Raw genomic sequence first — 11,138 nt, 5'->3', positions numbered from 1 at the left:
AAGCTGGGTGTTCCCTAGATGTTTGGTTCCATCTTCATGTGCTAAATGCATCCCCATCCCCAAGTTCAGCCTTGCTTATAGTTGGTACTCAATCAATGCATGTGAACTAGCTGAGGGGCTAATCAGAGGAAGATCAGACAAGGAAGATACCTCAGTCAAGGCCCTCCTCACACACCTGGGTTTCTGGAACATGCAGCAAGAAGCAAGAGATGGCTGCTGTGAGTGGAACTTTGCAGCTGAGACCTGAATGGTGTTACTTGGACTATTGGAATCAGGGAGAGTGTGATGGCTCGGTTACCATGGCAACCAGAGCTTGCTCTACAGACAGGTGGTATTCAGATTTCATATGGACTTAGGGATGCAATACAGTGTCTGATGTAATAATAGTTCAGATGCAAACAAATTCAAATAAACCTCTCCTGCAGTTGACCCCCAGAGGTTGGCATGTAGGTGCTAGGTTGTACAAACTGCAAAATGGACTGTGATCTTTTTAGGGAGTGGAAGAGGCTGATAATGCTCTGGTCAGAAAGAGAATCTGCCCAGTGGACAAGGACACAGACTTTACAAATGCCACCAAGGCTATTTGTGCAACTTTCTGCTGGTGTGCTATTTGTGGGAGTTTGTTGGTGAAGGAGGACCCAGATGGGTCTCAGGTTGAGAAGGTTGTCCGGAGAGCATGCGCCCTGGAACAAAACCACATGAGGCTTCACTACAGATTATGTGTGTTACTGTTGGCAAGTGTCTTCATTCTCTGAGCCTCAGGGACTTCCTCTATCAAATGAGGGGTCACAGAATCTACCCCATAAGTCTGCCAAGGGGGAATCCACAATCCCATAGGGTGCCCAGAATACCATAACCCTCAATAAGGGACAGCTTTGAAATATGCCCCATGTGACTTTATTATTATTATTATTTTTGTGACACAGAGTCTCACTATGTTGCCCTCAGTAGAGTGCTGTGGCATCACAGCTCACAGCAACCTCAAACTCTCCGGCTTAAGCAATTCTCTTGCCTCAGCCTCCCAAGTAGCTGGGACTACAGGTGCCTGCCACAATGCCCAGCTATTTTTGTTGCAGTTGTTTACAGTTGGCCTGGGCCGGGTTTGAACCCGCCACCTCAGGTGTATGTGGCTGATGCTGAGAGGCTGAGACAAGAGAATCACTTAAGCCCAAGAGTTTGAGGTTGCTGTGAGCTTTGATGATACAGTACTCTACAGAGGGCAATGTGACTTTAGACAAGTCACTTTTCCTTTGGGACTCTGTTCCCAGAGCATGTGTTCCCCAGTGTTCCTTACACTACCCCCTCCATGACTCTGTGTGTGTGTGTGTGTGTGTGTGTGCGCGCGCGCGCATGTGCATGCACGCACACAGGGCTGTGTGGTACCATGCAGGGCCACGAACTCCTGGTGCCGAAGGACATGTGATGGGGGAGGAGCATTTCTTCACTCTGGGATTTCATTTCTTTCAAAATGCAGGATTCTTTTTAGAAATCAGGTAAGTCATTTCCTCATGCTAAGCACTAAGCTAAATCCACAGGGGCATATGGAAAACAGCACCGCCTCTTTTTCCTCTGCCCTCACCAGGGCCCACCAAGCTCCCTGAAGGCCCCGTGTCTTCCCATTTTGGCTTCTGTCTTTTCCTGCTTGGAGACTCTCCTACATCTGCTCTTCTTTTAAAACCCAGTTCTAGTCATTAACTTCTGCTAGTTTTCCTTCCTCTGTATTTTGTACCTGCTCTCTCATGGTCTTCCTCTTTTCTTTTTTTTTTAAGAGACAGAGTCTCAACTTTGTCACCCTTGATAGAGTGCTTTGGTGTCACAGCTCACAGCAACCTCCAGCTCTTGGGCTTAGCTGATTCTCTTGCCTCAGCCTCCCAAGTAGCTGGGACTACAGGAGCCTGCCACAATGCCCGGCTATTTCTTTTGTTTTTGCAGTTTGTCCGAGGTGGGTTTGAACCCGCCACCCTTGGTATATGGGGCCAGCGCCCTACTCACTGAGCCACAGGCACCACCTGTTTTTTTTTGAGACAGAGTCTCAAGCTGTCACCCTGGGTAGAGTGCCGTGGCATCACACCTCACAGCAACCTCAAACCCCTGGGCTTAAGCAATTTTCTTGCCTCAGCCTCCCAAGCAGCTAGGAACGCAGGTGCACCACCACAATGCCCAGCTATGTTTTGGTTATAATTGCCCTTGTTGTTTGGCAGGCCCGGACTGGATTTGAGCCTTCCAGCTCCAGTGTATGTGGCTGGTGCCCGGCTATAGGCACTGAGCCAAAAGGCCCCAGAACTTACGCTAAGTTTTTTTTTTTTTTTTTTTTGAGACAGAGTCTTACTTTGTTGCCCTCTGTAGAGTGCTGTCTCATAATAGCTCACAGCAACCTCAAACTCTTGGGCTTAAGTGATTCTCTTGCCTCAGCCTCTCAGGTACCTGGAACTACAAGCACCTGCCACAGCACCTGGCGATTTTTTGTTGTTGTTGAGATTCTGTCTCACTTTGTCAGTCTCGGTACAGGGCTGTGACATCACAGCTCGCAGCAACCTCCAACTCCTGGGCTTAGGCAATTCTCTTGCCTCAGCCTTCCGAGTAGCTGGGACTACAGGCGCCCACCACACACCTGGCTATGTTTTGTTGTAGTTTAGCTGGGGCCGGGTTTGAACCCACCACCCTCCGTATATGGGGCTGGCTCCCTACTCACTGAGCCACAGGCACCACCCCACCTAGCTATTTTTAGAGATGGGGTCTTGCTCTTGCTCAGGCTGATCTCAAACCTCTGAGCTCAAGCGATCCACCTGACTCTGCCTACCAGAGTGCTTGCTAGGATTACAGGCGTGAGCCACCGCACCCGGCTCCTTTTTCTTTTTTTTGTAGAGACAGGGTCTCACTTTGTCACCCTCGGTAGAGTGCAATGGCATCACACAGCTCACAGCAACCTCCAACTCCTGGACTTAGGTGATTCTCTTGCCTCAGCCTCCTGAGTAGCTGGGATTACAGGTGCCCACCAGGACGCCTGGCTATTTTTTTGTTGCAGTTTGGCCAGGGCTGGGTTTGAACCTGCCACCCTCGGCATATGGGGCCGGCGCCCTACTCACTGAGCCACAGGCGCCGCCAATTTTTTTTTTCTTTTTGAGACAGAGCCTTAAGCTGTCGCCCTGGATAGAGTGCTGTGGCATCACAGCTCACAGCAACCTCCCGTCCCTTTTCGTTTTTTTAACTATTTAACATACCTATGTCTTCCACTGGCCCTGAGCACCTTAAAGGTCAATACTCCCCATCATTATCACACAGTAGGTCTTTGCAAATGTTTGAAGAGTTGAGTCAGGTTGAATATGTGGGGTGTATACTTGCTCAAACAGATTGTTTCTTTTCTGATAATTTCATTTTGGTGTAAATTTACTTTTAGTTTAAGTAATCAAAACATATTTGGATAAGTATTCTTCAGTGGATTAAAATAACTTTTAATAGATTTCTAATGTTGATGCTTGCAGAACTGGAAATCTAGATTTTATCCTTTTATTTGTATCTTAGGAAGAACACGGGAAGGGAAATGCCTTTAACATTTTATCTGTAGCTGAATGTGGTGGCTCACACTTACAAACCTAGCACCCTGGGAGGGTAAGGAGGGTGAATTGCTTGAACTCAAAAGTTTAAGACAAGCCTGAGTAGAGAGAGACACTGTCTCTACTAAAAATAGAAAAACTAGCTTGGCATCTTGGCAAGCACCTGTTGTCCCAGCTGAGGCAAGAGGATGGTTTATGCCTAAGACTAAGACTGCTATGAGATATCATGATGCCACAGCACTCTACCCAGAGCAACAGCATGAGACTCTACCTCAGGAAAAAAAATTATCTGTAAGGAAAAAGAAACTGTAAAAATATCAGAAAAGTAACAATGACTTTCTGGTTTTTACAAAAGGAGAGATTTCAAAATTAGGAAGGTTAGCCGGGCGCGGTGGCTCACGTCCGTAATCCTAGCACTTTGGGAGGTCAAGGTGGGTTGATTGGCTGAGCTCACTGGTTTGAGACCAGCCTGAACAAGAGTGAGACCCTGTCTCTAAAACTAGCCATGGCTTGGCACCTGTAGCACAGTGGTTGCAGTGCCAGCCACATACACCCAGGCTGGCAGGTTCGAACCTGGCCAGGTCAGCTAAACAACAATGACAACTGCAGGCTCAGTGCCCGTAGCTCAGCGATTAGTGCACCAGCTACATACACAAGAGCTGGCTGGTTCAAATGCAGCCTGAGCCTGCCAAACAACAATGACGACTGCAACCAAAAAATAGTGGGGCATTGTGGCAGGCATGTGTAGTCCCAGGTACTTGGGAGGCTGAGGCAAGAGAATAGCTTATGCCCAAGAGTTTGAGGTTACCGTAAGCTGTGAAGCCACAGCACTCCACCCAGGGCAACAAGCCTGTAGCACAGTGGTTATGGTACCAGCCACATACACCAAGGCTAGTGGGTTCGAACCTGGCCCAGGCCAACTAAAATAGCAATGACAACTGCAACAAAAAATAGCTGGGCATTATGGCGGGTGTCTGTAGTCCCAGCTACTTGGGAGGCTGAGGCAAGAGAATGGCTTAAGCCCAAGAGTCAGAGATTGCTGTGAGCTGTGATGTCACAGCACTCTACCCAGAGTAAACAGTGATGCTCTATCTCAAAATAAATAAATAAATAAAAATAACAAATAATAAATAAAAATAGCTGAGTGTTGTGATGGGTGCCTATAGTTCCAGCTACTCAGGAGGCTGAGGGAAGAGAATTGCTTATGTCCAAGAGTTTGAGGTTGCTGTAAGCTATGACATCACAGCATTCTACAGATGGCGAAAGTAAGACTCTGTGTCCCCCCTCCAAAAAAAACTTAGGAAGGTTGATTTATTTACAAGAACTTTTTTTACTTTGGCTTTTATAGCTCAACAATCTTACTGGGGCCATAGGTAAGAATGCTAAGTTAGGTATGAAGGCAGAAACATTACTAAAATTCTTAGATGTTTAATATTAACTTCCTTTTCTTTAATGAGTAAACCATATCACCTGGGATTAATAGCTAAAACCCAGAAGAATATCAACTAACCCAGGGTTTGGCAAACCTTCTGTGTAAAGAGCCAAATGGCAGGTGGCACCTGTAGCTCAGTGGGTAGGGCGCCGGCCACATACACCCAGGCTGACGGGTTTGAACCAGCCCCAGCCAGCTAAAACAACAATGACAACTACAACAGAAAAATAGCCAGGCATTGTGGCAGGCACCTGTAATCCCAGCTACTTGGGAGGCAGAGGCAAGAGAATTGCTTAAGCCCAAGAGTTTGAGGTTGCTATGAGCTGTGACTCCACAGCACTCTACCAAGGGCGACAGCTTTGAGACTCTGTCTCAAAAAATAAAAAAGATCTTAGGCAAGCTTCAAAATCTTCTGAGCCTCAGTTTGCCATCCATTAAATGGAGAAAGACAATATCTACCTTATAGCTTATGGCTCAGCACCTGTAGCTCAGTGGGTAGGACACCGGCCACATACACTGGGGCTGGCGGGTTCGAACCCAGCCTGGGCCTGCTAAACAACAATGACAACAACAACAAAAAAATAGCCAGGCGTTGTTGTGGGCGCCTGTAGTCTCAGCTACATGGGAGGCTAAGGCAAGAGAATCGCTTAATCCCAAGAGTTGGAGGTTGCTGTGAGCTGTGATGCCATGACACTCAACCGAGGGTGACAGTGAGTCTCTGTCTCAAAAAAAAAAAGACAGTATCTACCTTATAAGGTTGCTGTGAGCTCATTTAATGAGCTAAGTTCTAGAAAGGGAAAGGGGCAGGGCCTGGCAATCTTTCAGGAAGTGTCAGTGACCCTTGATGGGTGGAGAGTGACTGCACACCTGAGGGCAGGTGATCTTTCCGGTCAGGGGCACTTGCAAAAAGGGTGCACAGGCATTAATCAGTAATCCCTGTGAGCAGCCTGGGACTTCAACTCCACTAGCAAGTTAAAGAGCAGACTTTTTAAATATTTAACCTGAGATTTAACTGGATACCTCTATTTCTTTTAGCCAATTAATTAATTCTCAAATCTGATGAGAAATTAGGAATTCAAGCATTTTCCTAGCTTTCTTAGCCCATGGACTAGGTGTGTACAGAAGTGGTCACACAAAAAGGCAGTTTCCACCTTACAGCAATTGCTGTCCATGGTCGGGGCATTTGAGCTTTAGGCAGGACATTTTGTGTTTGTTACACACTCTTGCTAGCCAGCAGTTACCTTCTGTAATAAACATTCAGGTGTTCATGACCAAATTTACACAGGTTCGAGTCCCCCTCCCTACACAATTTCCTCAGGATGATAAATGACCCTAACAAAGCCTAGAGTCTGAGTGTGTTTTGAGTGGGTGGCCTCCAAATCTCCTGCTCAAAACTGTGTTTACAGAAAGGGGAGTCAGCTTGGAGGTCACCTGGGGCAGCAGACCTGTGAGGAGGAGGGAGCTCATGTTCGCTGCGGCCAGCACCTGCGGATGCTATACTGGACAGTCACTGCACCTGCCCTGCCCAGAGACATTTTTCTATCTGCTGCCCCTGGAGAAGGAACAGCCCTTCCACATGACACCTTACCCTACTTGGAGGGCCAAGGGTGGGTGCCTAAACCTTGAGTAGACCAATACTAGGGTGGCAACTTCCAGCCTGCAAGCCTGCAGAGGAGGACCCCCACCCCTACCCACATAGAACTCCTGGTATAAGTCCCTGTTCCCAGCAGAGCCCAATAGGAAAAGATTTCTACTGGGCTCTGCTGGGAACAGCTCACAGCACCCTCCAACTCCTGGGTTTAAGCGATTCTCTTGTCTCAGCCTCCCAAGTAGCTGGGACTACAGGTGCCCACCAACAACACCTGGCTATTTTTTGTTGCAGTTGCCACTGCTGGTTTAGCAGGCTGGGGCCAGGTTCAAACTCGTCGCCCTTGGTATATGGGCCCCGTGCCCTACCCACTGAGCCACAGGTGCCATCCAGGAAAAGAGTCTTATATACACAGCAGCAGAGTAAACCACATCAGCTCCTGCTCAAGTGATCCTCTTGCTTCAGCCTCCTGAATAGCTGGGACTACAGGCGCCTGCCACAACACCCAGCTAGTTTTTTTCTATTTTTAGTGGAGATACGGGGTCTCACTCTTGCTCAGGATGGTCTTGAACTCCTGAGCTTAAGCAATCCACCAGCCTCAGCCTCTCAAAGTGCTAGGATTTCAGGTGTGAGCCACTGCCCCCAGCCACTGCCCCCCCACACTTTTTTTTTTTTTTTTTTTGAGACAGAGCCTCAAGCTGTTGCCTTGGGTAGAGTGCGGTGGCACCACAGCTCACAGCAACCTCCAACTCCTGGGCTTAAGCAATTCTCTTGCCTCCGACTCCCAAGTAGCTGGGACTACAGGGGCCTGCCACAACGCCCAGCTATTTTTTGCTTGTAGTTGTCATTGTTGTTTGGCAGGCCCGGGCTGGATTCGAACTTGCCAGCTCTGGTGTATATGGCTGACACCTTAGCTGCTTGAGCAACAGGTGCCAAGCCTGGCCTTTTTTCTTAAACGTGAGTGGGGGAGCAGGGGCGGGGTGGGGGATGATGCCCTTGTCCTGTATGAAGACCTTCAGTCAGTGCTCAGGTCTGTCTGCCCACTTCTTGCTCCCACCTCCTTTCATACCTGCGACCTCCTCTGGCAGGAGAATGGCCCAATTTCCTCTCCATCCTCCAACCTCACAGTATAGGCTGCAGTTTGCCCTGCCTGTGTCATCTGCCAAATCTCTGCTATCGGCTGTCCATTTTCCTGAAATGTGTTGAAATCTTTCACTTGTGATTTTCCCTCCACTTATAACTCCTCCTCCACCCCTTTTCCTTTCATCTCAATTTCAATGAGGTCACAAATAACAAGAGAAGCCAAGGCTGCACCTGATCCACTGTTTTAAACCAGAAGCCTTTAGCTATCTCTTTAAGCAACAAGAACTCATCATGCAATGGGAAGTCTGCATCATAAATTTCAGTTCCCACCATTTGTTTAAATGGTGGACGGGGGGTGGGGAGGGTATAGGACATTCTCATTTTACTGCATAGGGTCAGAACAGAATTTTTTACAATGTTACAGAACGGGCCAAACCTGCCATGATCTAGGTTTAGACATGGCAACTCTAAAGACCTAAGGTATCTTATTTCTGAGTAGATACTGCAAAGGACTTCTGCACTTCATTCATTATCCTTAATGAACAGTGGTGACTTTCCCTTAGACTTTCTTTTCCCTTTTCAATGTTGAAACCATGAAACCAAGTGCAAAAGCTTGGACACTCGGGAAAAAGACAATAGTAATTGTATAGGATGCTGCAGCCCAACACATCAGTACTAATTAATAGCACTGTGGCTCTCTCAAGTTACTGATTAAGCATTAAAAATAGAAACACGGCTTGCTATGTTTCAAATGCTGTCTCATTTTTCACCTGAATATAAATACTGTCTTTCTGCAAATTCATAACCATCCTACACAATGTATCTCTTATTCAATGGGTTGTGGTGAGTCATGACTGTGGAAAGTGGTAGAGGGTCTTGAGCAGAGAGAAGAGACCTAAAGGTCCTGAAGAAGGGACTCTTTTTTTTTTTTTTTTGAGACAGAGTCTCACTGTGTTGCCCTTAGCAGAGTGCTGTGGTGTCACAGCTCACAGCAACCTCCAACTCTTGGGCTTAAGTGATTCTCTTGCCTCAGCCTCCCAATTAGCCAGGATTACAGGTGCCCGCCACGATGCCTGGCTGTTTTTGTTGCAGTTGTCATTGTTGTTTTAGGTGTCCTGGGCTGGTTTTGAACCTGTCAGCCTCGGTGTATGTGGCTGGCACCGTAATCGCTGTGCTACGGGCGCTGAGCGAAGAAAGGACTCTTGAATGGGCCTTTGAAACCTGGGCAACTTTAAGCCCATTGTGATGAGGACTGGATGACAGGCTGTGGTGCGTGGTGACCACGGGACCAGCTTCATCTCCAGATGCCAGTTTAGTTCTATTGCTAAGGATCACATTGTTCAGGGAATCCCTGTCCTCCTGAAAGTATCATTAACTGCAGTTCTCTTCCAAAGTTTAATTTGTTTACAGAAAGGAAGTTCTTATTTTCCAAAAGTCAAGCAGATGGCTCCCAAGCTGGGCTTCATCTTCCATGCACCGTCACCAGCACCCACCACCACAGTCACTGCACAAACAGGTGTGGCTGCTAGGATGTTTTCTTAATCAGGATCAGACCCCATTTTCAGTTGTCCAGTATTCCTGGGACTGTGTTAACTCTTTGGGACAAAGATTCTGTATATTTCAAGAGATAATCTTAGGGTTATTAGTCCCATGAGAAAAGCTTAGGTTGTTTGCTTATTAATGGGAAGTTTCTAATATAATCAATCTGGGTTCACAGACTATCTGATGGAAGCCAGGTCTACAAATGTAGCTAATTTAAAATGTACTCTCAAAGTGGAAAAAAACACAGGCTTTGGCCTTATTCCCACTGACGCAGAGCTAACTAGACAAGTCTGGGGAAACAGGGTTGGAATCTACAGTGGTCAGAAAAAACTGTTGCCTTGGGAGGTGAACACAGGGAGCTGTGGATATATTTAAACTATGAGTCACATGACTAGCCTCTACTTAGCCAGAAGTAAAACATGTTTTTCTTTAAATGATTAAACTGAATTGAACTTAGTTCAAGAAAAATTTCTGTTCCCTCTGAATTTTTTTCCAGATTTAAAGAGTTTCAAGATGAGATTTGTTTTCTTTTCTTTTTTTTTTTTTTTTTTTTGAGACAGTCTCACTACATCTCAAAAAAAGCTGGGACTGTGCAGAACCTGTGGCTCAGTGAGTAGGGTGCTGGCCCCATATACCAAGGGTGATGGGTTCAGGCCCAGCCCCGGCCAAACTGCAACAACAAAAAAATAGCTGGGCATGTGGCAGGTGCCTGTGGTCCCAGCTACTCAGGAGGTTGAGGCAGGAGAATCACCTAGGCCCAGGAGTTGGAGGTTGCTGTGAGCTGTATGATGCCAAGGCACTCTACTGAGGGCGATAAAGTGAGACTCTCTCTACAAAAAAAAAAAAAAAAAAGCTGGAACTACACATGCCTGCCACAAGGCCCAGCTAGTTTTTCTTTCGTTTTTTTATTGGTTTTTTTTTTTTTTTTTGAGTCAGAGTTTCAAGTTGTAGCCGTGTGTAAAGTGCTGTGGCATCATAGTTCACAGCAACCTCCAACTCTTAGGCTTAAGCAATCCTCTTGCCTCAGTTTTTCTATTTTATTTATTTTTTATTTTTTGCAGTTTTGGGCCAGGGCTGGGTTTGAACCTGCCACTTCTGGCATATGGGGACGGCACCCTACTCCATTGAGCCACAGGCACTGCCCGCTATTTTATTTTATTTTTTTGAGACAGAGTTTCACTTTCTTGCCCTTGGTAGAGTGCCGTGGCATCACAGCTCACAGCAACCCCAAACTCTTGGGCTTTAAGTGATTCTCTTGCCTCAGCCTCCCGAGTAATTGGGACTACAGGTGGCCACCACAACGCCCAGCTATTTTTTGGTTGTAATTGTCATTATTGTTTGGCAGGCATAGGCTGGATTTGAACCCTCTAGCTCTGGTGCATGTGGCTGGCACCCTAGCCGCTGAGCTACAGGTGCCCAGCCCAGTTTTTCTATTTCTTTTTGAGACAGAGTCTTACTATGTCACCCTCAGTAGAGTGCTGGGGCGTCACAGCTCACAGGAACCTCAAATTCTTGGGCTTAAGCAATTCTCTTGTCTCAGCCTCCCAAGTTGTTGGGACTATAGGTGCCTGCCACAACGTCCAGCTATTTTTTTGTTGCAGGCCTGAGCCGGGTTCAAACCCACCATCTTCAGTGTATGTGGCTGGCGCCATAACCATGGTGCTACAGCGCTGAGCCATTTTTCTATTTTTCATAGACAGGTATGGCTTTTGCTTAGGCTGGTTTTGAACTTGTGAGCTTAAGCTATCCACCCACCTAGGCGAGATGGGTTCCAGCAGCCTCACGGGTACCAGCTGCCTTCTCACCCCAGTAAGATAGCTACCATGTCTGCCACCAACGTGCACCGGGGGCTGTGTAGGATAAAAGATGAGAACACCATAACTCTGAAATGATGACAGGCACCATCATTCTTAGATCGGTCGGATGGGGCTGGAACAGG

Source organism: Nycticebus coucang, chromosome 4 (assembly GCF_027406575.1).
Source record: "Nycticebus coucang isolate mNycCou1 chromosome 4, mNycCou1.pri, whole genome shotgun sequence".
Lineage (NCBI taxonomy): Eukaryota > Metazoa > Chordata > Mammalia > Primates > Lorisidae > Nycticebus > Nycticebus coucang.
This window is presented reverse-complemented; position numbering follows the sequence as displayed.